The 27,861-nt window shown below is 35.5% G+C and overlaps 1 protein-coding gene across 6 annotated transcripts in view; it reads left to right on the top strand.

The window, feature by feature from the left end:
• Window positions 1-27,861, top strand: part of LOC145249463 (MOB kinase activator 1B) — a 155,115-nt gene that overhangs the window by 102,045 nt on the left and 25,209 nt on the right. The gene's annotated exons all lie outside the window — the stretch shown is intronic.

Here is a 27,861-nt window from a genome sequence, read left to right as displayed (position 1 = left end):
GAAAGAGGGACATGTGGCCGGAGGTCTTCCTTTTTTTTTTTTTTTTTTCTCGAAGCACAATCATTGCACAAGTTGGCGATGCTATCATTACAATAAAGAGAAAATAAAGTCACACCATTCAACTGGTATATGTTGTTTTGTGTATACACCACATTAGATATATCGTCAGAAATAAGTCATTTTTATAAAAATGATGAATTCAAAATTCTTTTTGGAGGGTGGGTCAAACGAATTCCTCTCTTTTTTTTTTTTTTTTTTTTTTGACACCGTATTTTAATAGTTCTATTAAGGAAAGGTAAGGGAATTTGTTAAAAAGTCAGAAACTCCATAAGATACACTTAAATTTTTCTTTCTTTATTGAACAGTGGAAATGAAAGGTTTCGAAAAAGTTTTTTTTTTTTGTAGTTCTTTTATTTTGTTATCCATGCTTGCTGAGTAGCCTTGCTAGTAAAAGAAAAATTCTCTAATACAGTAGAAGCGCGGTTGGAAATAGTGATTTTTTTCTTCTTTTGTTTAGGAATGGCACAAATGAACCTAATTTTCGACAGAATTTTACTTTCTATGCCATAGTTTAAAGGTTTGAAAATCGCTTTCAAAGGCAACAAGGGAAACTTTTTTTTTTTTTTATGATTTTAATAAAGCAGTCGATTCGAGAAACAAAATCCGGTTGTAAAGTTTTATAAGCCAATATTAAGTATTTGTTTCGTTTTTCCTGCTATATCAAAGACTGCGCCTTGCACAACAAAATCTGCGTTTCGTCAATAAGTTAGTTTATTGAATTGCACAATTATGCAAAAATAGTTTTTAATTTTAATTTTGAACATCTATTTTTATTGAGTTCGTTTTCAGAATGACAGACCCAACTTCTCAACATTTGTGTTGTTGTGAGATTAAAGTTATACTTTTACACGGTGCGAATTATTGGAGGGAGGTACCAGCTATTGTGTCATTGATTTTTTTTTTTTTTTTTTAATTTACAAAAATTAACAAATCTTGTAAATTTCGCCATGAATATGGTGAAGTGGTTGCCGGATTAAATAAACTTAAAAAAAAAATTCAAAGAAATGTTAGGAGAATGAGATGTTTTTTATAAGTTATTTTTTTTTTTTATCTCGTAATTAATTATCATAATTTTTAACACAAATAATTGTCGATGAAAAACAATTACATATGCTAGACTCGATTTCTTATTTTCCATTTGACAACCACATATTTCCTTTAAATAGAAAAAAGGGTTCTTGGCATTCGGGCCATTGCTACACTTTTTCACTTCACTCTTTTGATCTGTTAGTGGAGGAGAAATCCTTTAGGACTGATACATTTTTGTTACTAACTAGAGTGCCACTTTATGGGAAGCTAGTTTCCTCCCATATTAAAAACCGACCTTGTGTCTAATTCTGCCCTTGCGGGGAGACGGTTAAACATTATTTCCTTTACCATCGTTTATTATTAAGAACTTCTCCCTCCCTCTCGTACGCACGTACCAAGTTATAGGTATTCAAAAGTGATAACTATGGCTGTGACAACAGCATATTCTTTCCGTTCTTTTAACTCTCTGGTATATATCCGACACAGAGACACGCTTAATCAACCGAGAACCACATCCGTCTATATAAAAACATATAAGATATTAAAGGATATATACTTAAGAGTCAAAACAATGAAAAGAATATGCTGTTGTCACAGCCCTAGTGATAACTAATGAATTTAACAAGGCTACTAAGAGTGCTCAATAAAAGAGTAGTGTGTGTGTGTGTGTGTGTGTGTGTGTGTGTGTGTGTGTGTGTGTGTGTGTGTGTGTGTTGATTCTTTATAAAGTGACTAGCCATATGAAACCATTTTTATTCCTAATTCAGGGCTACGAGAAATCGCCCTACAGTCTTCCCATTAACCATTTGATTGATAAGATTACGTTAGCAAGATCCCATCTTCATACGGAATTGCGAATCGAACTCGAAACCAAATCCTTTCATATTGGCTAATCACTTCATTGCTGTATCACCTAAAAATGTGAAGGCTCTTTCACAAATAATTCACATCTGTGTGTTTAGTCCAAACTTTTTTGATTTTGCTATTTCCGGTTAGACATGAGCATTCTCGTGACAGTATTACAATCCTTGTTAGGGTTTGTTTTACAATCCACAGAGGTATGAAAAAGTTGTCAAAAAAAAAACAAATATATAACAAATAACTATTACTTTTCTACCTAAATAAGTTTTTTTTTGTGTTTTTCTTTAATGTAAGATGTTTATTCTGTTCGAAAAACAAGTAATATTGAGCACTGCCGAAGAACAAGAAAAAAATAGCTGTGATGTCTCTTTACATCTTTGAAGTCTCAATAATCACTTCAAAATAAAAACAAAATCGTAGTAGAAACCCACCCAATAAATGTCACAGAAACATTTATTGTGTGAGTTTCCACCACCATTGTTTTATTTATTATTTTGAAGTGATTATCGAGACTCCAAAGTCAGCGCGGCCATTTTTTTTCTTGTTTTTTGGTAGCGCTCAATATTACTTGTTTTTCAAACCGAATAAACATTTTACATTAAATAATAACACTTAAAAAGTATCCAATTAGATAGAAAAGTAACTTATCTTGTCTTTTGATAACATTTATTTTGTATATATATTTGTTTGTTTGGCAACTTTTTGAACCTCTGTGGATTGTAATACAAACCTCACGACAAATTGGAAGCTGGTGTTTTGTTTTTTGACCTCCTCACTAGAAAATGTCCATACAGGATCAACGGATTCTTTTTATCCGTTTTTTAATATTTTTTTTATCGGTTTCTTTCTCCTGAATGAATTACCTTCTGGATAACTGAAGAGCTTCATCTATCCCTGTATGGTAACCCTCTGGAATAATATATATCTTTGTCCCCACCCCCTTTTCTGTTCGTCACAACCAACAACTTGTTAAAAATGAAGTTTTAAAAACTACATCAACTTTCAATAAGTCGATTCATCGGTTGTATATAAAAAAACAAAACAAAGTATATGTCTGGATTTTATGCCGATAAATTTAGCTTGTAACAATGAAATAGTGTGTGGAGGGGGGGGGGTCATGGTGCACTTATCATTTTAGTTTGCATTGTGCAACAACAAAAAAACTCTAAAATAATTTTATATTTTCCTTGAAATATTTTTTTCATCAAATTGTAAATTTATTTCACACGCAAAAATAAATGATGTCATCATCTGTGGAGATGAAATATTTTCTGTGAAACATCTTAAAGTGTACCCCCCCTCCATAAAAGATGTTTGGTAGGTGCACTTGACCCCCCCCCCCCAAACGTCAAGTGTTTGTGTTTATTTCCACTTGACTACAAATAAAATATTGTACTATATATTTTTTTGTTCACAACAAATGATATTTCTCTTTTGAACTAACAGAATTACACGGCGTTGCCTGGACGCCATGGATAGATAACAAAATAGTTTAACAACAAAAAAAAAGTGTAAAAACCCTTCTTTTAAGACTTCTTCCATTTCTTTCTCTCTTTCAATATACTTTTTTAAAAGGTTATTAGCTGAATGTTTGACTTAATTTCAATGCTGTTTTTAGAACAACTATCAGTAAGAATGAAAGACTCGTTTTTCTGCACCCCCCCCCCCTTCATGTGCATTTATTTGGTTTATACGGAATCTGAATGTGTACGATTTATAAGTATGCCATTTATCACGTTCGGACTTTTAGCTTGACACAGGGAAATATGACTTTCTTTAATATGATTGAAAACGTGTATGGATAATCACATAATTAGTTAAAAGAAAAACACTATATATATTTAGCAGAGGTTACTTGCCCCCTCTACACTAGGGCAAACTTAGACACAAGGTCTGTTTTTTATGTTGCAGATACTCCCCTTCCACCAAAAAAAAAAACAAAAATAACAAAGATACTTTGTATAAGTAACAAAAATACATGTATAGTTAGTACTAGCATGCAAATAAGAGCACCTTGGCTAATAAGTTTATTCAAATTCTTAAAGAACGAGGTAAGTCCTGAGAGGATGGTTTTCTGAAATCCAACGAGTAATACACTTTAAGTTTAAAAAAGGATCTGCATATCAGAATAACAAAAAAAAATAAATAAATAAATAAATTTCTTCAAACTCAGATTTCATGGGGCGAGGGGAGTCTGTTGACAGAAAATCCACTGTGACTCCCAACTCTTTCAAAGATTGGCAACTCTTGTTTTGCATCTATGAAAAGAAATAATCAGAAAATGATTCTGCGACAAATTGCATGCAATTAATCTTGCAAAATGGAGATTATTTCGTACATGGTAATACTTTTCAGATATTTGAAGAACAGGATAGTTAGAAACTTGTTTGATTAATAAGAAAAATAGTTTTGTGGTAAGAGAAATTGTTTGTATTTCTAAAAATAAAAAAATAATTGTTTTACTCTTTATTTTTATTAGAAAACCTTTTTTTTTTTTTATTATTTTAACGAAATTTGGTCAGATGATACACCGATACACTTGGATGTTTGCCAATTAGTGTTCACCTTTCCTTTCTTCGTTATTAATGTTGTATCAATGCACAGCAGTTTTATACTTGTATCATAATAGCGATTCGGTGTTAGTGTTACATGCACAGTTTCGTTAAAAGCATGACACTAGATATTAGTCCAATCAAGAAATGTCATTATTTTTGTCATTTTTTTTTTTACCATTTTTTTTTTTTTTTTTTTTTCATCTTACCATGCTTGATGCATTTAAATCATTATCATGTCTTCATTTTGATATTCAGCTTTTTAATTTGGTATCTTTTTTTTAGTTTGTTTTTTCTGGTTATAAAATGAGGATTACTAAATTTGGTAAATATGTATCTAACCAGCAAGTGCTCAATACTGTGAAAATTAGAGCAATTATAATTTCAATAGGATGGAACAATAAAATTGTCGCGCTAGAAAAGACATGACTGCATTTCTGTTTGATGAAAACAGGTTTTTTTTTTTGGTTTTTTTTCAGACCATCTAGTTGGCTAGTTGTGTACAAATCCCAAGAGTGATAAAAGCCTTCTATCATGTCTAAAAGTGACAAAATGTTCAATGAGCGAGATCGGAGATACGCCACTGTACAACTCATACTCTTTACTGATACAAGTTATGACAACAGGACCATTGCCAGCACCTTCAAAATGCATCTCTGAATTGTCATGAATAACAGGGGCATGCCCAAGGTGATTAAAAAATTTCCAGGCATGGTTATGGTCTTTAGTGTGGTTTCAAGTAAGGGCAACTTTATACCATCTCACATCTTTAAAGTCGGCTTGAAAATCAACACCAAAGTGTACCTGGATGTGCTGAAGAGTGTGGTGATCCCCTAGTGCAATCAGGTGGCTACTGGCAGACCCTAGTTGTGGCACCGGGATTCTGCACCCACAAGTCCAAAGAGACCCAGGCTTGGCTTCAGGTGTGCTATGACTTTGTACCCTTCTCTTACTGGCTCCACTCCTCCCTCAACCTGAACCTGCTGGGCTACTTCATTTGGCCATACGTCGAGAGCATCACCAACATGACCACCCACAACACCAAAGCCAGCCTGATTGCCGCCATCTGCGGAGTATTCATCAGTACTTGTGGACCTCTATCAAGGTGATGATTGAGGCTGAAGGCAGCTACACTGAATAGATTTTTTCAATAAAAGTTTTAAAATAAAACTGTAGAGTTGTTTGCTTTAGGGCGACAACTTTATCATTCCACCCTGTATGGATTACATTGCCATTGTCTTGAGCCAATTTTCTTTTCAGAACAAAAAAAACTTTTACATCAGCATCATATTTCATGTAACAACCATTTATCACTTCATCCTATTTTTTTTTGTGTGTGAACTGGACTTGCAAGCTGGATGCTTGAAGCAAACACATAGTTTCAATTCTGACTTGCTCAACAGAAATAATATCACATGCAATTAAAGTTTAACAGTACATATGAGCGCATGTGAAAATATCATTAGCAGCAGCCATTAAAGGATGTATGCAAATTAGCAAGTGTGTGCAAGCTTGTCACAAAAGGAGAGAAAAATACACCACGTGGTGAAGGGAGAAGCAAAGTCTGTATCGGGGAAGATAGATGAGTGAGTCAAGGGCGAGAAAGTTCTGGTTTAGGCTGGCATCAGGTGGCGGGGACAGTCTTTAAAAAAGCTCATGTGTGCAAAAAGACTTTAGCAAGATAATACAATGGGTTGTTTTCGAAGTACCACGAATAAATGCATTTCATTTGCAATTTAAAAAAAAAATGCAGAGTCAGATTTTTATTTCTTTCCTTTTTATTTGTTTGTTCCTTTGCGACGGTGTCAGACGGCGTGTGGGTCCAAGAGATTTGAAGTGTAATGACATGGTAAAAAAGTAACAGCCGCGATACAAAATCACTGGTCCCAAAGCTTATGAAAGGAGGTGCTTGCCACTATTTTTGCTGTTTAGCCATAAACAGTCGCCTAATCTATAATCAATTCATGTCAGTGCGACCACAAAACTTTTCTCTTGACACACAAATCTCCTCCTTTTAACTATAGCTAATAATGTTGACAAAAAGGCTTCAATATACATCATTGCAACACACACACACACACACACGAACTCTGCCAGCCTTTAACCTATACCTACGTACATACAGATTCTCTGTTCCCTACAAATAAGACTGTGATGGACTCTCCAACGTTTCAGACACCTGGACATATCTTCTATTACTAACACATCCTTAATTATTATAAATGTTTAACAAAGATGGCTAATAAATTGTTATAAATATTAGTAATAGACTTCATCTTTTTTTTTCTTCACTCTCGCCCATTCTTTCAATATGACCATACCATCAAAGTCTCCTGTTCTGCACACATCTCTTTATACTATCCAGATTTAATTTTCCTTCAAAATCATTAGATCTAAGCCTATCTAAGACTTGCATTATACATTTCTCGCCATGCAACATATGCCCTCAACCCTCAACGGCCAGGTTTCACTTCCATTCATCATCACACTGCATACACATGTCTGATGGACTCTTCTCTTGGTTCTAATGAGTTCGTTGGATCAAGACCATGGCAATGTAAATCATACAAATGTTTGTACTTTAAAAAAATGTCATTTTCAGGATTTTTTCATTGATGATTGTTTGAGTTTTAAGGCATCTCAACAATGTTTGTTGTATGACATTCACTTTGCATGGATTGAACCGACTTCATCTGAAGGAGAAAGTGCCAAGGGAATATTAAATTCACGGGCAGGTGCCAGTCGCCTGTGAATTTAATGTTTGGATCATTTTATGCTGAAACCATGTTTTTGTATACACATTGATTCTTTTTGTAAATTTTTGGAGATTTTTGTCATGGTTACTCATTTAGTGGTGGCAAAACTCTGTTGTAGACATAATTACACCTGAATTATGTTTCTGAAAGGAAGATTGGTTATTCGTATTATTTGGATTTCTGTTCTCATCTTGAGTGTCATTTTCACCACGTTTCAGTCGATGTAACCTTTCTCCATGTGTATGTTGTCGAACTCGGGAATTTAAACAGAATTTCGAATGGAACCCTTTATTTACTTCACGAGGTAGTATGCTCTTGTTCCATCAACCATGACTGATTGAAGGCCCTTGTTAATTTGCAATTGTATTTTTCGGTCACCTACACTGAGAATTGAACCTTCAACCTTCAGGAGAATATCACTTTTACAATTGATTTTTTCAAAGTACTCTAACCACTGCGCCACAATATATTTGTTTTATATACACTTCAAGCAATCTGTTAACCTCATTCATCTATTTAACATGAAAATCCCAAATGGAAACTTCCTCATTGCTAATCTTTGCAGCCTCAAAATCTTAACTAATGATTTAATCTCAATTTAGTGTTGTCTCGTTAAGCTCTGCTCATGACTCTGACTCTCTTTTTTTCTTTTTAATCACTTCAAAGATTATTCTTATCAGATTGGCCTTGAATCTATAAAAATCCTACTATTATAACAATTTTGGTGTCTGACAAATTCATCTGCCACAATTTGTCAACTAAGATACTCTTAGTCTTTTAGCCATGAGCAAAGTGTAGTATCAGAACAGATACCACACTTCATCTTTTCTGCCCTTGATCCTAGTCTTAAGGGCAGGGGAAAGAACTAAAACTTTTAAAAATATTGCTTATTGTTATCATCTTTTCACCATGCACATTTCATCTGTCTTGAATGGTGAGTAAAATGGCCGAATGATGTAAAAACCTAGAATTATCTTATTACGTTGTGGGGTGGTTCATTTATAGGTTATGTTATTGTGTGTCATGTTACTAAATGCCTATTGTGGGGTTCTTCACTATCTGAACCTAAAGTTATCGTATTGCGGTCTATTTGTGTTCTGTGATCATCTAAGTGTGTTGCGTGCGTGTCTGTCAGATATAACATAAACACATACATGTATTTCGACAGACTTTTTCAACCGCGTCGTTGGTCTTCTGGTTCACCTGGAACTTTCATCCGTTCTTGGAAGGAAGCTGGAAACCTGTGGATGAATGCATTTCACTCCAAAACGATGGTTGGTTTTATATAGTTTTTTTATTCACTTTCCAGGTGTCGATCGCAGAAGAATGGAAAGTGAGTATCTTTGCTTGGGGGATTAATTCTAGGTCTCCATTCTGAGACACGTCAGCTCCCTCTCTGGTGAGGGAGAGGGACGACCTGTTAAACCACCTGCCCTGCTCAACATCCAACTCGACTCTGTCCAGCCAACCTGAACACGTGACAGCAACATGTCCTTCCGGTCAGCTATTTTAAGAACTTTCGGTGCAATTTGTCCATTTTATGGTTTTGACAACTTTTATCAAAACATAGCTTCACATCTCATCTCTTGTTTACCTCGCCAGTTAGTTAGATAGATCAATAGATACACAAAAATATATAGATAGATAAATAACAGATAATTTCTCATGCTCCACAACTATATAACAATCTCATGAAATTTTAAAATGCAAATTTGTACGAGGTGCCTTCAATAAGTTTCCATCGTTTTTTGTATAGCCACTTTTATTGATAGTGCACTCATGGAACTCTAGTCTCCTTTGTTAGTTCACTTAGTACATATTACAATGTAGGATAAACACGTGTTACTGTTGGCTGGACGCCATATTGAATATCCACTCGAGACAAGGAAATTAACTAAATATATAGAAGGCTACAAAGTTCAATAACTCCAACTTTAACTTACACCTGATACCAGAAGACACCAGCAATGTTAAAGTTCCAACAAAAAGAAAAAAATAACAAAACAAAGAAAATGGCTTAACATAACAAGTCTTTTAGAATTTTAGTAGCAGCTTCCATCAAACATGTCTAACAGTTTGCGACCTATTCCTGTCCCATGATCCATTCAATTTGGATTTCTTCCTTTACCAACATTTCCTTTATTCTGGCCGCATCAACTCTCAAACGTCTGTCACAAGATTTGATGATTTTAAGGTCTCTAGCAAAGATGCGTTTGTTTTGCAAGGTACTTCAGGCAACTTGGGTAGTCTAAAATTTTCTTGCAGCATGGCTACTATCAATACACCTGCATCAGCAGCTTCACTCAGTGCAAGAGTCTCGGACGCCAATGGGCTTTTTATTACTTGATCAAATTTTTTTGATGACTAGCATATAGGAGCCGGTCTATTCATCTTACGATAAACAAAGATGATAAATCCACCCTGTAAAGAACCATCCTCCAAGCTGGTATAGATAGAATCAGAATAGCAAACTACACTCAAATCTGAAGGATTTCTCAGCTGTGAAAAGGATATGGAACCTGTCTTTGATTTAAGCTTTAATAGTGACTTGTTGGCTTCAAAAAGTAATTTCGCCTTAGGAGAATTTCCGGTATTACTCATTCTACACATGTCAAATGATACATAAGGTCAAGTCTGAGTAGATACCCACATCATTTGACCTTTTTAGTCTTTTTAAATCTGTCTTCTCTTCACTCGGCTCATCATTTTTCCTTAAGATTTTCCTTTCTTTATATCTATTCAAGAAATGACACAATTGTTTTGGTTTATAATAATCCCATTTTCTGTTTGCCTAAGGCACAATTCCAGAAATTTGAAGGTTCCATTTTCATGCATTCGAACCTTGAATATTTTCTTTAATTCTGAAATCACATTTTTTTTTTTTAATCATTTCCACAAAATATAAAGTCATCTACATGCATTGCCAGAATACCCATCGAGTTCTCGGGCAAATCATGCCAAAGAAACAGTGCAGTGTCATATGTAGTTACCATTCCTTTTAGTTTAGTTAATTCCTGAGTAACTCTCGTATACCATGAATGAGGAACATCATTCAATGCATAAATACATCTTTTCAGCTTCCACACTTGTGACTCTGGACATGCCTCATATGGTGGTGTGAGAAATACTTCTCTCCAGCATATCATTTTGCAAAAAGCTGAGGTGAAATCAAGGGTCTCCACCTGCCAATTCTTAATGGAGTTAATGTTAACATTACAAGACGCATAGCTTCACGGCTGCATGTTGGAGAGTCTTTTTTTAGGTTGTGTGAATTTTCTTCATAACGATGTGCTACAAGACAAACCTTCGTTATCTTTTTTCTATCCTTACCTTTCTCTGTTATCACCCATGTTAGGGACACATTCATATACTTCATGAGTTTTCAGGTTTTTTCTTTCTTTTTGCTTTGCATCAATCACATCTTTCGCTTGTTCTTGTCCAGATGTGAGGAAAATATGTTCTTGATGATCTCCTTCTGTTGGGAAAGTTATCACCACATATCAACCTCATCCCAATTAATAAACAGTGAACATTCATTTTCTGCAGCTGGTTCGATATTCCACCCAATGGTCACAATTTCCAGTTTATTTTCGTTGTGTACTCATAATCTTTCCTTAGGGATGACCAAAAGTCATAGGGAGCAAGTGTTACATGAAAAGGCTTGTCCCGTTTTCATGTAAGTAAAAATAAAGAGAATTAGTAAATGAAAATAAATCAGATAAAACGGGAATCGAACCCTGGAGATAAGTTTTAAAGAACAATAGGTTTTAAATGGAATGTCCAGTAAATTGTTGATTCTGATAAAATATTTAATAAATACAAATTTGGCTGGAAACTATGCATATTGTTAGAAAGAATGCATAATAAAATATGGGTTATATGAATTAGATAAGTAGGTTAAATTCCTTTATAAAACAACAAAGGAAAATGGGAAATTTCCTGGTCATCAGAAATGGTTTAAAAAAACGTGCAAATCGCGCATGTTGATGACACATGATTTATAGTCACGTTGACCAGACACACGTGATTTCTCAATATAGGAAAGAGTTCGAAGTTAGTCAAGGGAAGAGGAGTTGAAGAGTCAAGAGAGGTTCAGACCGAACCTTGGCACCGTCTGGAAGCGAGAGGGTTTTAGAAGAAGATGTAAAGAAACTTTGAATTCCTGGATGCAAAGCCATTGACTGATCATATGGAAGAAATAAATGATCATCATGTTTTTCATAACGTGCGTCTTCGTGTTGTAATTCAACAGAAAAGGTATTGTCCATTTATGTATAAGAACCTTTGATAAAATCATCATCTAAAAATATGTGTTAGAAAGTATATGTGTCAAACTATTTATGTTATATAAACACTCCCGTTTCATACAGAACTGTCAAAAGCATAAATGCCAATCTCTCGGTCTATCAATCTAGATATCGAATCACCTCTTAAAGTGTCTTTATATATGCTGTTAATGTCTCCATCTCTTCCAGCAACATGATTAAGACTCTAATCTCTCCTAAGACTGTCTATCACTCTAAGACTTACTCTACTTAACATGAATAACAAAAGAACTTTCATCAAATAATAACACCTTTACGTAACACAAGGTCTGGATTATAGGGAGGGTGAGAAACTGTCTTGATCCTCGTCTTGGTCAAATAGTCTGTGACAAGAAAGGAGTTATAGACTGGTGCATCCATGCAAATCTTCCACATCTTCAGTTCCTTATGAATAATTGTGTGTACAGTTCCCACACTGACATCAAACTGCGCACTTATTGTCTCTGTAGACACATGACGGTCCTTATCCATGAAATTCTTTATTTGGTCAATCCACTCTAGTGTTTTCACTTCTTTACTCTTCTCACACCTTTTATTATACCTCACAGACTCCCTGCCTTCCTTGAATCTCTTATGCTACTCAAAAACTGATACTCGATTCATGCAAGATGGTCCAAAACTAATATGAAGCATTCCATACATCTGTGGCATTTTTTCCCAAGTTTAAAACAGAATTTCATTGCATATCGTCCTTCTAAAGTATCCTCTCGTCCAGATTGCATTTTTGAAATTCACCAACTGTGACAATCAGGCTTTAGTAGGATGTATTCTAATTCTTGTTGTAGCTGTTCATTTGAACCTAAAATCATAAAAATTGGTCAGTCATCTCATAAGATGTATAGCAATAACATACTGCATTTTCAAGAGTCTACAACAATTTTAAATGCCTGTACAAAAATGTCTGCAAACTTATTTAAAGCACCTGATATATACCACCTGAAGTTGAATAACGTCATTATGTCACATCGACTTCAACATGGATCTGTTTCGACCAAATCCTGTTTGTTGCCTGAAAACTTCATTGTTTGATTCTGTTAAAGAAATAAGTAAAAAAAAAAAAAAAAAAAATTCTTTGGACAATTACAAGTCTGCTCTTCTAGATAGAAATGTTAACTGAACGCAAAGTATACAAGTCTCCTCTCTATCTCTCTAATTGAGCTAGCTGGTCAAAGAACGTACTTGTTTAATTAACGTCATTATTTGACGGCATTTTTATTATGAGATAATGGCTGTACAATCTAATGTCAGGTCATAAGTGGTGACTATGAAAGGATGGACATGTGATTAATTTCTCAATTTCTCTTTTCCACCCTCACTTTCTCTTTCTCTCTCTCTCATTTTCTTCTTTCCACCCTCTCTCTCTCTCTCTCTCTCTCATTTTCTTCTTTCCATCCTCTCTCTCATTTTCTTCTTTCCATCCTCTCTCTCTCTCTCTCTCATTTTCTTCTTTCCACCCTCTCTCTCTTTCTTCTTTCCACCCTCTCTCTCTTTCTTCTTTCCACCCTCTCTCTCTTTCTTCTTTCCACCCTCTCTCTCTATTTCTTCTTTCCACCCTCTCTCTCATTTTCTTCTTTCCACCCTCTCTCTCTCTCTCTCTCATTTTCTTCTTTCCACCCTCTCTCTCTCTCTCTCATTTTCTTCTTTCCACCCTCTCTCTCTCTCTCTCATTTTCTTCTTTCCACCCTCTCTCTCTCTCTCTCATTTTCTTCTTTCCACCGTCTCTCTCTCTCATTTTCTTCTTTCCACCGTCTCTCTCTCATTTTCTTCTTTCCACCGTCTCTCTCTCTCTCATTTTCTTCTTTCCACCGTCTCTCTCTCTCATTTTCTTCTTTCCACCGTCTCTCTCTCTCATTTTCTTCTTTCCACCGTCTCTCTCTCTCTCTCATTTTCTTCTTTCCACCGTCTCTCTCTATTTTCTTTTTTCCACCCTTTTTCTCTTTCATTTTCTTCTTTCCATCCCCTCGACCCCCTCTCTTTCTCATTTTCTTCTTTCCCTTCCATTTTTATCCGTGCGTATACATCTTACAAGTAAAATACAACTCATCATTATGACTCATTCTGGTTTTCAGCCATTGATCCTTTCGGTCATTCTCTCCAGATCAACATTTCGACAAAGCAAATATGATGCAACTTAAGAAACTAAAAAATATAATGAATCAAAAATAAAAAAATAGATTATCTAGATATTATTACACAACCAGTAAGGTTACCCAGAAATGCCTGTAAATAGTAAATAATCCTAGAGATAAAAAGAAGTTACTTGTTAGTGTAAGAAATAGAAAGCATTTTCATTTCTTTAGTAATTTTTTTTTTTTTCAATTTATTTACTATTCACATCTATTCAAAATTATTCCACCAAAATACAAGTTCAGAATGAGGATCTAAATTATTTTCTTATTGATCTATTTTTACTATTGAAATCATATCGCCATATTATTTATTTGTATATATCTACCCGGTGTTGCCCAGAACTTTGTTTACTTTCAGTTTTGTTTTGCTTATGTTCTTCGCTATTTTTGTCTTTTTTTTTTTAGTTCAATTTTTTTTAATGATGTATTTACCAAAGTTATGTATAAGCAAGAAACATACAGGCACAAGAATTGTTTTTATGAAAATCCTTCCAAACAAGGTATGAAGCCATTTGAAGTAAGGAGCTAAGAAAAGAAAATGCCAAAGATCAAAACTAGTCAATGATAAGTGTTAAATGAATAGATTTCGATCCAGAAAACGGCAATTCTTCCTCCTTTGTAAGACATCGCTCATGGAATATGAGGACTAAAGGAAACGAAGGTATAAATAATTCCTTGAACTAAAATAGGAAACAACCGAGAATGTTTTTTCCTTTTTCGACTGAGAACAGAACAGAAATTAAAGGCAACTCTTGGTAGAAGTCTGAAAATAAGTAAATGAAGAAAAAAAAAAACCGGAAATTGAAAATTCATTGTAAAGCTCAGATTTCCAAATCAGTAATTTAGTTTATAATATGTGTCTTTTAGTTGGTCTTTAGACATTTCTGATAATTTTAATATCTTCTGCCAACAAAATGTTTATTCGAGGAAAAGATGCAGTCATATTACATTTTTTTTTTTTTTTAATTTTTTATTTTCAATTGTCTTTTTCCATAAACTTTCGATATGATTTCTTTAACCACACTTTCATATGCTAAGTTAATGCTTTCTTTATCTAGATATGATAGGCTTTTGTTTCTATTAGTTTTACGCAGATAAAAACCATTGGTATAAAAATATTGTCGTTATTAGCCCCCTTAAGAAAATACACTTGAGTCCTGTTTAGAGAATCAAGGAAAAAGCAGGTCAACCTAAATACAATATTCCGACTTCCTGTTGTTGAATGCTCTCTTACTGTTTAGTATACATGTCTGCTGGTCTAGTATATATACATAATTTCCCTCAACTCCTGTATTAATTTCTGGTAGCCTGGAGGTAGAATACTAGTCTACAAAGTCGAGGGTGTCTTTGTGACTGGGTTCGAATCTCCCGATTAGCAATAATTGTCGTTCCTACACTGATGATTGCGTGAGCATGGAATATTGCCGTCTGTAGGCATGAAAAATATTTAACAAAATATCGGTATGTGTGTATGATGAGAGATGAAGAAAAACAATCAGAAGACTATTGAAATGTTTTGTTTTTATTATTAAAAAAATGAGCCTGACTAATCTTTTTAATAATGATATTACTGTGGAAGTTCATCGTCTGAGCTGCTAAATTTATCGAAAACAAATAATGGAACAGGTATTAGTTAAACGTCGATTTGTTCATGTGTGTGTTTTTTGTACATTTTATTCAAAACCATTCAAGCTCCTCCTGCCCCCCCCCCTCCGCGAGAATCATGTACTTAAATATGCAATGAAACGGTGTTGTCTATTGTCCTCTTGCTCTTCAAATAATGAAATCTATATGAGGTGTGTGGTGAATTGATTCCAAGTTTGATTTGCAGTCTCCCATAGCAACAGGCTTGCTGCACCTGCTTTTTGTTGCATGCGACGCTTGTGTGCATGCCGGCTCAGTTTTTATTCTTCAAACTACCGCTTTCAAACCTTAGCCATCGCGTAAAATACTTCTCTTTGGAGAAACATTGCATCTCCTCCTCTCTTTCTCTCTCTCTTTCTCTCTCTCTCCCCCCCTTCTCTCTCTCTCCCCCTTCTCTCTCTCTCCCCCTTCTCTCTCTCTCTCCCCTTCTCTCTCTCTCCCCTTCTCTCTCTCTCCCCTTCTCTCTCTCTCCCCTTCTCTCTCTCTCCCCCCTTCTCTCTCTCTCTCCCCTTCTCTCTCTCTCTCCGCATTTTTATTATTCGTCATGTCTTGTTGATATTATAAATTGTGTTAATTGAATACCTGTTGGCGTTGTCCGGGTAGAGACCTATTGCCGCTTGGAATGTTTAGAGAAAATAATTAAAAATATAATCACTTATATATATAATCTCATTCGTTATCAATTATTTAAGTCATATCTTTTAGTTTTGGAATGATGCCCTGAAAATGAAAATTCACTTTTATTGGGCTTAATATTTGTTACAATTTGAAATATAATTTATAGAATATATACCTCAGTACTACATGTTTTTTTTATAATCGTAATTACGTTAATCGTAATAACAAAATATAATTCTAAAAAACTCGTTTGGTTTTTCAACCGATTATGAGTAAAAAAAAAAAATCCTGTGTATTAAAGTTACATATAGGTGGGAAATACGCACAGACATTTTACAGAGATTATTTATGTTAAGCAGTCGAAATATTAGGGTTCTCTCATCCTTACTGGATGCGGCTGCTAAGGTTGTCGTTGTTGTCAGGCATTTCTTAATACAACGCTGCACGTTGTTGACATTCATTATGCAATGCCTTTGTTTCCCCCTTTCTTTCCCTCTATCTCCCCTCTATCTCCCCTCTCTCTCTCTCTCTCTCTCTCTCTATCTCTATCTCTATCTCTCTCTCTCTATCTCTTCCCCCTCTTTTTCTGATTTGGGCACAGCTAGATCGTAAACAAAAAATGAGTTTAACGACCCTGGTGTCTAACTCTGTCCTGCGCTGAGGCAATGTAAATAGGTACATTAAAAAGGAAACTATTAGATTATTTTTTAATGAAGGTTGATCATCCACATCCGGACTACCAGGCGCTAATGATCACCCACTTCCAAACCAGAAAGCATTTTTAAGGACCACTCCTTTATATGCAGAATTTACCCCTTATTTGAAAGTCTAACCTTTTTTTTTTCTTTTAATTTCTTCTTACCATCGACTTTTTTTTAGGTTATTTACATGGAATAGTCTTTTTTCTTCTTCATTGGCAAAGGGTGCAAAGACTACCGTTTTCCCCAATTATTTTATGTGTATAAAATTTTTTAGTCATTCGGTATGATGCTTCCTCCAGATATGTTTAAAAAAAAAAATAAAAAATAAGGGCCTAAAAGCATGTAAAATATAATTTTCTTTGGTCTATCACACTGAAGATTGGAATAGCATTTTCTTCACCTAGATTTCATTAATTTCTCTTAAAAGTACCCTTGCTAATTTAGTCAGCAAATCGGATCAAAATTGGAGGGAGGGGTCGAGGTAAGAAAACCTTCAACACTAATAAAGAGTGGAAGAAAAAAATCCATTTTCGATTGTTTTCGTTCGTGTTGAGCGTTTTATATTAAAGTGAATAAGAGATTTTAAATTTTATTTTTCAAAATAAATTTAGGTTAATTTGTAGTTAGGGGTGCGTAAATTATTTGACAGACATAAAACCATAAAAAAATTATATATAAAATACATGGTTAGGCCCAAAGGCTGAAATAAAATCAGAAAAGGTTTCATTTTTATTATTTTTTTTATCATTTTTTTATTAGATGTACAACATTCGACACCACAGAATGTAGCCGCCATATTTGTTTAAATTTGACCTTTTTAAGGCCAAATTTGGCCTTTTTTTGAAACCGTTTCATGGAACTATGATTAAAAAAATATATATAGTTTAACAAAATAATAATGATAAAACAAAAAGAAATAAGACATAAAGTTGTTCACGTGTCCTTTTTCTTTCCTTCTCTCGGTTACCAAGCTTGCACAGCAGTAATTGCTAGTTATGTGAGAGAGAGGGGGGATTCCTTTTACTCTCTCTCTCTCTCTCTCTCTCTCTCTCTCTCTCTCTCTACTTGTTAACAAAATTGTTGTAGCTTTTTACAGTTTAATTTCTTTATTTTATTTTCTTCTCTTTTCCTCGCAGATACCACAATTAAATTCTTCGTTTTGCTTAAAAAAGATCTTGATCAGAATTTTATGAGTATTTGAAATTGTTAGCTTGTTACTTTTCTTGCAGGAACTGGTTTGTCAGTTCATCAATCCTTCTGTTTCTCATTCATAAGAGCTTCTTATCAGAGTGAGGGTTTTTGAGTAATCACCTTTGCTTCTTTAGAAGACTCCAAAATATGGTCAGCTTTTCATTTTGGCTGGTTCTGCTTCTGCCTAAGGCTGTCTGCTTAGCTCTCTACCATTGCCCCGTAACTGAACTGGAACTTGTGTTAAAACTGGTTAAAAACGTGCGTACAACCCTTTTTATATTGAGTGAGGGGATGGGTGGGGGGGGGTCTGTAAGACTCATCTCCTATTGATAACTCGTCAAAGTCTACCACATGACTCTCCATTGGAAGGCGTTTGGTCAAATGCTAATTCCATGCTTCTCACATTTAAATTAGGCTTGAAGGACTTTTGGCTCTCATGATCTGTCGATACTTTGGGTTCACCAGAGATCATTCTTTAATTCATCCCTAATTGGCTTGTTAGCTCAACCGAACTGACATTTTATTAAACAATTCTGCCAAAATTCTCAGTTCTAATCAAAATAGTTATTCCGAACGTTTGTCCATCCACCATATCTCTCAACAATATACAAATTTTATATATACAGTGGGGAAAATAAGTGTTGGACACATCCCATTATTCTTTATTTAACACATTTTTTATGCAGCGAATGACGCGAACATTTAACAAGAAATAGTTACTAATTTAACAATAACAAATAAGTTTAGAAATTAAATCAGGAGCAGTAGAAGGATCCCACCATCTTTCCAGCGACCTTGGCAACAGACTTGATGTACGTGTTCCATTTCAGATCAGAAGTAAAGGTCAAGCCCAGAAGCTTGTCAAAACATGGTGCTTCTCCTAGACGAGAGCCATCCATTTCAATTGATGCCAGATGGGGATCAGAGTGGTGATGATGTAAAGATAGGAGTTTGGTTTTAGATGCATTAAAGGTAACCAGCCACGTCTTCCCCCCACTGAACCACACGCACGAGATCAGAGGAGAGAGAATCATAGAGAACTTTGTCATTTACAGCCTTTGATGTGTTGCCGTAGATGGTCGTGTCATCAGCATAGATGTCAACGAATGATTAAAGTATGTGTTTAGGGAGATCATTGATGTAGATCAGGAAGCGAGTTGGGCCCAGGATGGACCCCTGAGGGACTCCAGCATTAATACTGCAGGCCTCTGATTTTTGTCCATCGACCACTACTCTTATGAGCCTATCAGAGAGAAATGATTTAATGATAGAGAAAACATTTCCAGTTATACCGTAGCTGGAAATCTTGTGAAGTAGGCCTTTACACCATACCTTATTGAAGGCCTTTGATATGTCAAGAGCAATTGCCCTAGAAAGGAAGCCTTTGTCAAGAGATTCACTAATCCTATGAGATATAATCGTTAGCACATCTGTGGTAGATCTTGCAGAACAGAAACCATATTGCATGTCACTATTAAGGTTATTTCTGCTGAGGTGGTTGACTATTTTTCTATTTAATATGGATTCCAACAACTTACTCATGACACACAGGAGACTTATTGGTCTGTACTGAGAGGGAGATGACTTATCACCTGAATTCTTAAATACAGGGCATACTGATGAGGTTTTCCAGGGTGTTGGAAAGCACTTCTCCTTAAGGCAACGCTTAAACAGTTTCGTAAGTATGGAAGCAAGTTCTGGTTGAAGCTTTTTTAACACTATAATTGGGATGCCGTCAGGGCCAGTTGCTTTACTGGAATCAAGGTTCTTGATTAGCTTGGCAACCTCATGCACAGATATTTGTATGTTATCTAGCATGTCCTGTGTTATAGGAGGAAATATAGGGAGTTGATGGCCTTCGTCGCATAGAGTAGAATTAGCTGCAAAGTTCTTTGCTAATAGTTTGGCCTTGTCTGATGCTGACGAGATGACCTCTGGTCCATTGATAATGGTTGGGATAGAACACACACTTCTGTTCAGGATCCTATTTTGCCAAAACTGGTGGGAACCAAGCCACTGATCAGCTACTTTGGATTTAACAGACTGAGCATATAGCTCTCTTGCATTCTTTATTACTCTTTTACAGTGGTTGCTGGCGTTCCTGAAAGCAGCTTTAGTCTCAGTGCATCTATTACGTTGGTAGCTATGGAAAAAGCAATTTCTGTGCACGATGGCAGCAGCACATTCTGGGGAGAACCATGGCTGGCTGTTAGGTCTTTGTTGGAATGTTTTAGATGGTATGAATCGGTCTATGCCTATAATTAACCATTCGGTCAGATCTGACACATCATTTTTAACATGGAATGCAGAGGTAGATCAGATATGAATGTACGGAAGCTATCCCAGTCAGCCATCGAGTATCGGTATACAGTACTGTGGAGGGGTATGTCTGGGGATTTATTACATTTCATTTTTATCTTAACTGATACGACGGAGTGGTCGGAGGATCCTAGAGAAGAAAGAACGGAACATAAACATGGCTCAGGGGAAGTTAAGAGAAAAAGGTCTAGAAGGCTTGCATACTGACCTGTAGTATCGGGCACACGGGTGGGTTCGCAAACAATCTGAGTGAGGTCATAAGCAATGGCAAAATCATGACAGAACCTCCCCTCATCGTCTGTCTTATTTGAGTGGGTCAGCCATTCCACGTTATGAATGTTGAATTCACCACAGATGTGAATGTTAGCCGAAGGATGTGCAGACAGAATGTGATCTATTTTCTCAGATATACTCTTAAAGATAGTAACTCCGCTGTTATGGATCTGATAGATGGCAAATATAAATGCGGTGGTGTAAGTAAGTGCAACCCGGAAGCACATATAAGGTAAATTAGGATCTTCTCTAGAGATATCCCTGCCACACGGGAAGCCATCTTTAATGTAGTCACATATTCCATGCCCATGGCGATCTTGGGTGTCAGATTTAGATGTTAAGTTATCCGTTAATTATGAACTCATCTAGTGAAGTAGTCGGCTCTATTCCAGTTTTGCTTAGAAAGAATATGTCCGGTTTTGTCTCCTATAATTGGGTTTCAACCTCTGGAAGGTTGAAACGTAGACCCCTGATGTTGAAGGAGACCTGGTAGTAGAGGTCTACGTTGGAAGATGGGGTTCTAGGTTTATTCGAGTTTTTTTTTCTGGAGATATTTCATGTTGAGGTTTTGGGATTTGTGGAACAGGTCAGCATACTTGGTTAGAGCAGGATAGAGAGGGAAAGTAAGAGAGAAAAGGACAGGAAATTTTTTTTTTTTATTATTATTATTATGTAGCACATAAGGTAAAGCCGTAACAATTACCTACTAGGATGGCATCGAGAGGCCCCACCAGAGACTACTGCATGGTCCAGAATTCATTCACCAAATGGCAATACAGCAACCCCAGTACTTTGCACCTGCTGATAGGACAGTCTCCTTAGTGGTTAATCCAAGGTTCGGGTCCCTGACTATCAGGCGGATAACGTCAGCCCAGACGAAACGTTTACCTCCAGCACCCTTACTAGTGACATGGCCACAAGGATAGACATAGACAAAAACATTTCCAACATCTCAGACTACTGTTCATGAAGTACTACCGACCTGGAAAGCAGCCTTTTCTTCACCCTTTCTCAGAAAAGTCACTCATTTGAATGAGGACTGAGGGACAAAAAAGGAGAAGCGAGAGTTACTGGAGCTGCCGATAACACATCCACTGCATTATCTACTCTCCTAGCCACATTGATGAGATACTTAATCTGTAATGGTGGTCTCCAGCAACCTGCCCATGCGGTCACAACACATATTTTCTTTCTGCAGACTGCTTGCTTTTAAAATCTTGTCTCTGCTCCGTTTAAGCAACTGTATCAGAATGGAGAAATTTAAATGTAATTTGAACAAATAACTCCCCTCTTAGGATGCCTCCTAGAACTCTGTCTCCTAATCACAGTGATCTCTTACGTTTATGTGGCAAATCTGCCTTGTTTAGTGATAAATAAAAGTTAAAAAAAAAAAAAAATAGACATCTAGATGTATTAGATTCAAGAGAAATTACTTTGCAGAGAAAACCATGCAGAAATTGAAATAAATTTTAACAGTAGTCCTGTTAATTTTCAGACATGCCTTGTATATCTCGTGACTTCTTGAAGTTGAACTTCAGGTGTTCCTTTTTCTGCATGTTTGGTATGTGACATTTTTCTTTTAAACTTTTAATTTAAACACATTACTTTCTATTCATCTGTTTAAACGTTTTAGCATTAATTTAAGAGTTGTGATAGTAAACACAAGTTGCCATGTCTATATCCAGTTAAAACTTGAAAAATACATAACAAATACCTAGAAAATTGTTTTTTTTTTTTTTTTTTTATTAGTGTAAACCCGATTGTATGATATCTTTTTTATTAGATTCATTGTATGTGGGTGAAATGACCTATTACATCAGTTAATGTCATCAAGATTTGCACACTTCTTTTAATATCATCTAGTCACTAACTAAAGGGAAGTAACTTTCTTCCAGTTATTTCCCTTACACTAACTCTAGTTTGTGTATATGTTCAGAGAGAAGAATGGGTTGGACAGAGAGAAGAAAATGGGGAAGGACGAGAGCCTTGAACAATGCCGGGTAGTTTTGCTAGTTATTAATAAATTAAAAAATGGCTGACATGTATTTGTTTCTGTGAACTCTGATTCTCTTGATAATCATTTTTTCTTATTCTGCGATTCACTTGTAATCTCTTTTTTTTTTTTTTTTTTGTATCAGAAATTTTTGTGTTTGATAAAGATATAATTTTTTATTTTAAGACGTGATTGAACGAAGATCGGATTTCAGTGCTGATTTAAATTTCATCATGTTTGTTGAAACACGTTTTTTAATTTTTTATCTTGAATGATCAAATGCATTTTTGACAGGCACTTTGGATAAATCACCCTAATGCTTTTTCTTTCCTTTTCTTTTTTCATGTTTATGTATCTAATAGGTAAAGTAGAGACAGTCTCATCACGAATATGTAAATACTCGTGCAAGATAAATATATAATTAAAACATCTGGCCATTTTCTTTTAAAAGAAAATTCATTTTTAATCCATTTTATTTCATAGTGATATTCAAAAATATAAAACTCACATTTTTTTTCTCTTTTCAAACGAATTATTGCTTATCATGGCCAAAAGCCACCTGAGGATAAGTATTAATGAAATGAATTGAGTGATTGAATCAGTTGAATGATGAAGAATACTATGAAAGGATTGAAAATGCTGAATGGAATGAACAAAATGTGATTACTTATGAGAAGTATTTCTTGACATTGAATTTGAAGACGACAGTATTGTAGTCTGCAAGAAAACAATCCCATGATAATGTGTTCATCAAATGGGATTTCCATGAACAGTTTCTTAAAAAAAAAAAAAAATTCCTACTTTTTTTGCTGTAAATGTCTTAAACCTTACAAGGAGGGAGACCTACTAAGGAAATAACAATAGCGTAGAGGGACTAGTAACGTCTCTTCTGTGCTAAAAGGGCTGTAGGAAAAAGGAAAAAAAAATCCCTCTCACTAGATTGTGAAGTTGATTTTGTACTCTGAAAGATTGCTTTAAGTGGTACCTCACCACACTACTCAATCTTAGGATGCATGTGACTCTAAGGTGCTTTTATAACGATATCCTCAATTTTCACAAAGCCGTTAAACATAAAAATTGTACTGCTGGTTGTTTGTTAAGCAAGTCGGACTTCACATACAGCTCTGGGGAAAATCATGCCTCAGGATCGTCTGTTATACATGAAGTCCTCCTCGTTAGTTGCAGCTCATAATTAATCTGCAGATTTATAGATGTTTTCTATCATCAGCAAGGACTGCAAAGCTTAGCAGTTGCATATGCAGTCGGAAGGTTTGGCACAGAAGCAACGTTGTCACTTTCATTCCATTGATTTGCAGCATTCTGTATCTGACATGCCGTTGTTTGTCATACGCAAAAAATGATGACCAGACAGATCACGATGTTGACTCTTCCTTCTGGTTTTTTACCAGAGTTAGGTTTAGTAACTCCGCCACTATCATGTTGCCATCACACCTACCATGGCGGTTAGGGAGAGTTGGACTAGGGATGAGGGGGGGGGTATAGCTGTTGTTTGTTGTTGGCTGCCGTTAATCTTGGTTTGCATCACTACTTTACCATTTTTGTCTGCGGAACCTGGGAGAGCTCAACATCAAAATTAGGTTTCATCATTGCATTAACAGTTTACTCCATTTTCTGGGGAGTCCTGTTTGTTTGAATTTGAAACCGATGGCACTGATGTTGCATAATACTTATATATGTATATGTTAAGTATGTCTATATGCTTATATATTTTTATGTAAAGGATCCACTCTTAAACTAATTAAGTTTTGAAATAGTTATTAGGCGCAATGGTGGGTAATGTGGGATATGTTTGGTTTTAGTTTTATGCAAAAGGAGCGAAAATGAGATGAAAGTCCTTCATGTAAATTCAGGTACCTCCAATTTTTGTGAAATTTTAACGACTATTAGACATCACTTAATATTTCACTAAATTGCATATCACACAACACAAGGAGTTGCACAGAAAAAACATTGCTGCTCTCACTGTGGATTTGTGATTCTGTGCAGGACATCTTTTTGCAAATACAGATATGACCAGAGAAAGTTGGATCCTGATGGTGACTTCTTCTGGATTTTCACCAGAGTATTAACACAACCGTGGTTGAGGAAAGGTTGGACTTTGAGATATGCTGCAGTTGTCTCATACAAAGGCAACCAACTTGGGTGACAATTGTAATGCAATTACATAGTAAAATTTCAAATAAAATTGTCAAAATGTTTCTGAAATTTTGAGATGAGGATTAATAATTCATATTTGAATTATTTGCACTATTGTTTTCATCTTGAATGTTATTTTCATGTTTCGGACAATGTGACCTCTGACCTTCTTTAAGTGTATCTTGCCAAACTCTGATCTGCGCAGAATCTTGAATGTAATCTTTTATTTAATCTACATGGGTAGCATGCTCTCGTTCCATCAGCTATGACTGAATAGAAGTCCAATTGCATATTACTTTGGACTTCTACCTGATTATGGCTTGAGCAATTCATGTGATTTTTGAAATATAATATTTTCATTTTATCAGATACGTACATCATACAGATTTTTCTTTTATTTTTGTTTTTGATATAGGAAGAATTCTGGGGAAAAAACCCAAATATTCTATAGATTTATTGTTGTTATTTTTATAGTGTATATCAATTTCCATAATCTGTGCCCAAAAGCAGTTTTTTTTTTTTTTTTTTCTCCATCAAAACTTGAATGTCGCAGAATGATATAATAGACATGGCATTGCCACTGATGATACAAAGGGAAATGTGCTGAAACATTCAAGCAGTCTCCTAGGGTTCGTCCTTACAAGTTGATTTCATGCATTCAATGGATTGTGAAATAGCGAGATCAATGACCCCTGATGTTTCAATTGAAGCTAGAAAATGATAAAGTCGGTTAGTGAGTTGTCTTTGTCGATTTTCTGATTTCCTTGAACTGAGCTGCAGATTTGCGATTTTTGATGTGAAAGGGTCAGATAAAATGGAGTCCTATATGAATGGTTTTCTGGTTCTAAAAGCAAAGATTGTCATGCTGTTATGTGGGCAACTATTGCCTCTGTTGAGGCAAACTGGATGCAGGTAGACTGGCCAGAGGTAGGTTAGTTAATCAGGGCTTGTTTCTATAAATAGCTTTCATTTGTTCAAAGTTTTGCATAAAACGTGAAGTATCAAGACTAAGGATCTCTGACGTTTCAACTGGAGCTAGAAAATAAAATGGTCAGTTAGTGAGTTGTTTGTCGATTTTTTGGGTTTCAGAGAACCGAGTTGCACTGTTGGGATGAACAGCAGCTTCCACAATTCTTGATAGCCTGAGATTCTGAACAAGTGGCATTCCATATGAATGGCTTTTCAATTCTAAAAAATAGTGTCACATTGGCAAGCATTTCTTCTGTCTTGGTTAAATAGTTCGAGAACCAATGCAAATGAAGCAGAAATAAGATCTTGTTTTTTGACTACATTATTGAGTGCAGATATCAAGCCTGCATTGAATCTGCAAGAGAAATGCTGCATGACAGCATGATCAAAGCAGTATCAGCATAAATAACATGGAATCTCAGGTGTTGTGAGATGTCAATCTGGATAATTAAATATCGTTTAAAATTTTCCAATGATGTTGAAATTATGGTGCTGAGCCAGGCACCACTTTTGTGCAGCAGCCTGTCAGACAAATTTTGTGCTATGTGCTCGTTGCAATTATGGGCAGTTAGGCAAAACGAGATTGGTTCCATGTGTAATTCCAAGAATATTGCTGTTTGAGATCGGCGTGCTTTTGAAGATTGGCAGATATTACCCAAGTAGATAGAATGGTTGTTGAGCCTGAGGATGGGTATTCGAGGTATAGAGAAAGAATCGTGTCAATGAGCTCAGTTAAGGTGTGGAGGGGAAAACGCAAATGCAGTAGCACAGTATCGGTTGTAGAGTGTTGACCCAAATCACCAAACTGCAGGATAGTATCATCTGAATTCATGTTATAGATTTCAATGGTGGAGAGATGGCGAATGTTATCAAAGTTTCAAAAAGATTAACTTTACTCTTGAACATAAATAGTAGCTTAAGAATCACAAAATGATTTGTCACGTAGAACTGTAACTTCTCCATTTTAGTTTATTTGCAAATTAAAATGATAGTAATTTCTAGTTAGAATTAAAGTTTGAAAGCAAAAATCAAGTATCGATTCATTTTGGATTTTAAACTATAGAAATGTTTTTTAGAAAAAGTTTTTTTTTTTCTCTTTTTCATCCTTGTTCATATAACAAATCGCAATTCTCTCTTTCTCTTTTTTTTCTCTTAAAAAGGGATATGTTGATTTTATCTGTTAACATGATTACACTGTGACCTTGTGACCTGACTGTTATTGCAATATAAGATTCTGAATTTGTTTTAATCACTTCGTCCAGAAAGATTGGGTGGCAATTTGATGAGCATCCTTTTCACATTTTGAAAAACAGATTTTTGTTCATCAAAAAAGTGTACGTCATGTAAATAAGAAAATTTTTCTTTAAATCTCTAATGGAAACTGAGTGGAGGAGGATGCTTCAAATCACACTGTAGACTTCAGATCTTATCAGATACGTTGTGTTCAGTTATTGATCTTTGGGAGTAGGTATTGATTTCATACTCATATTTGGTTTAACGTCCATTTTGCATACTAGCATGTGTTGGACGGCTTCTAGAATTTATTCCCAAAGTAACCTATCTTTTAACAGGTTTTTATTTATCGCTTTTTTGCTCCAATACATTTTTATCACTTCTTCCCATAGTTCCCTGGCCTTCCCCGGTGAACTGAATCTACCATTTTTGACATCGAATAATCCAAGAAAGTTTGATATGCCATAAAGCAACTCAACCAAACCAAAAACATCGTGTCTTCCCACTTTATAATTATTTGTTAACTAAGATGATCATTTGAAGCAAGACCTTAAACTAATTTTAAAACCAATCATATCTTCATCTTACAAGGTGCCTCCAATAAGTTTCCAGGCTTTTTTCATATGGGGACTTTTAATGATAGTACACACATGAAATTCTAGCTCCCTTCAAAGTAATCTCCTCGAGCTGCAATGCACTTGTCCCGTTCCAACGCCTTCTGGAAAGCCCTATTGAAGTCCTCTTATGTACACATGTCAATGACCCTTGTCACAGTCACAACCTCTTTCGTCTCTTCAATTGTCTCATAATGACAGTCTCTAAGGTTTTCTCTGAGCTTAGAGAATAACTAAAAGTCACAAGGAGCAAAGTCTGGAGTATAGGGAGGGTGAGGAACTGTCTTGATCTCAATCTTGATCAAATAGTCTGTGACAGGGATGGAGTTGTTGACTGGTGCATTTGCACAAATTTTCCACATCTTTAGTTCCTCACAAATAATTGTGTTTACAGTTCCCACACTGACATCAAACTGTGTACTGATTGTCTATAGACA

This window comes from Euprymna scolopes, chromosome 28 (assembly GCF_053919585.1).
Source record: "Euprymna scolopes isolate OS-2025 chromosome 28, ASM5391958v1, whole genome shotgun sequence".
In the NCBI taxonomy this organism is placed as follows: Eukaryota; Metazoa; Mollusca; class Cephalopoda; order Sepiida; family Sepiolidae; genus Euprymna; species Euprymna scolopes.
This window is presented reverse-complemented; position numbering and strand designations above follow the sequence as displayed.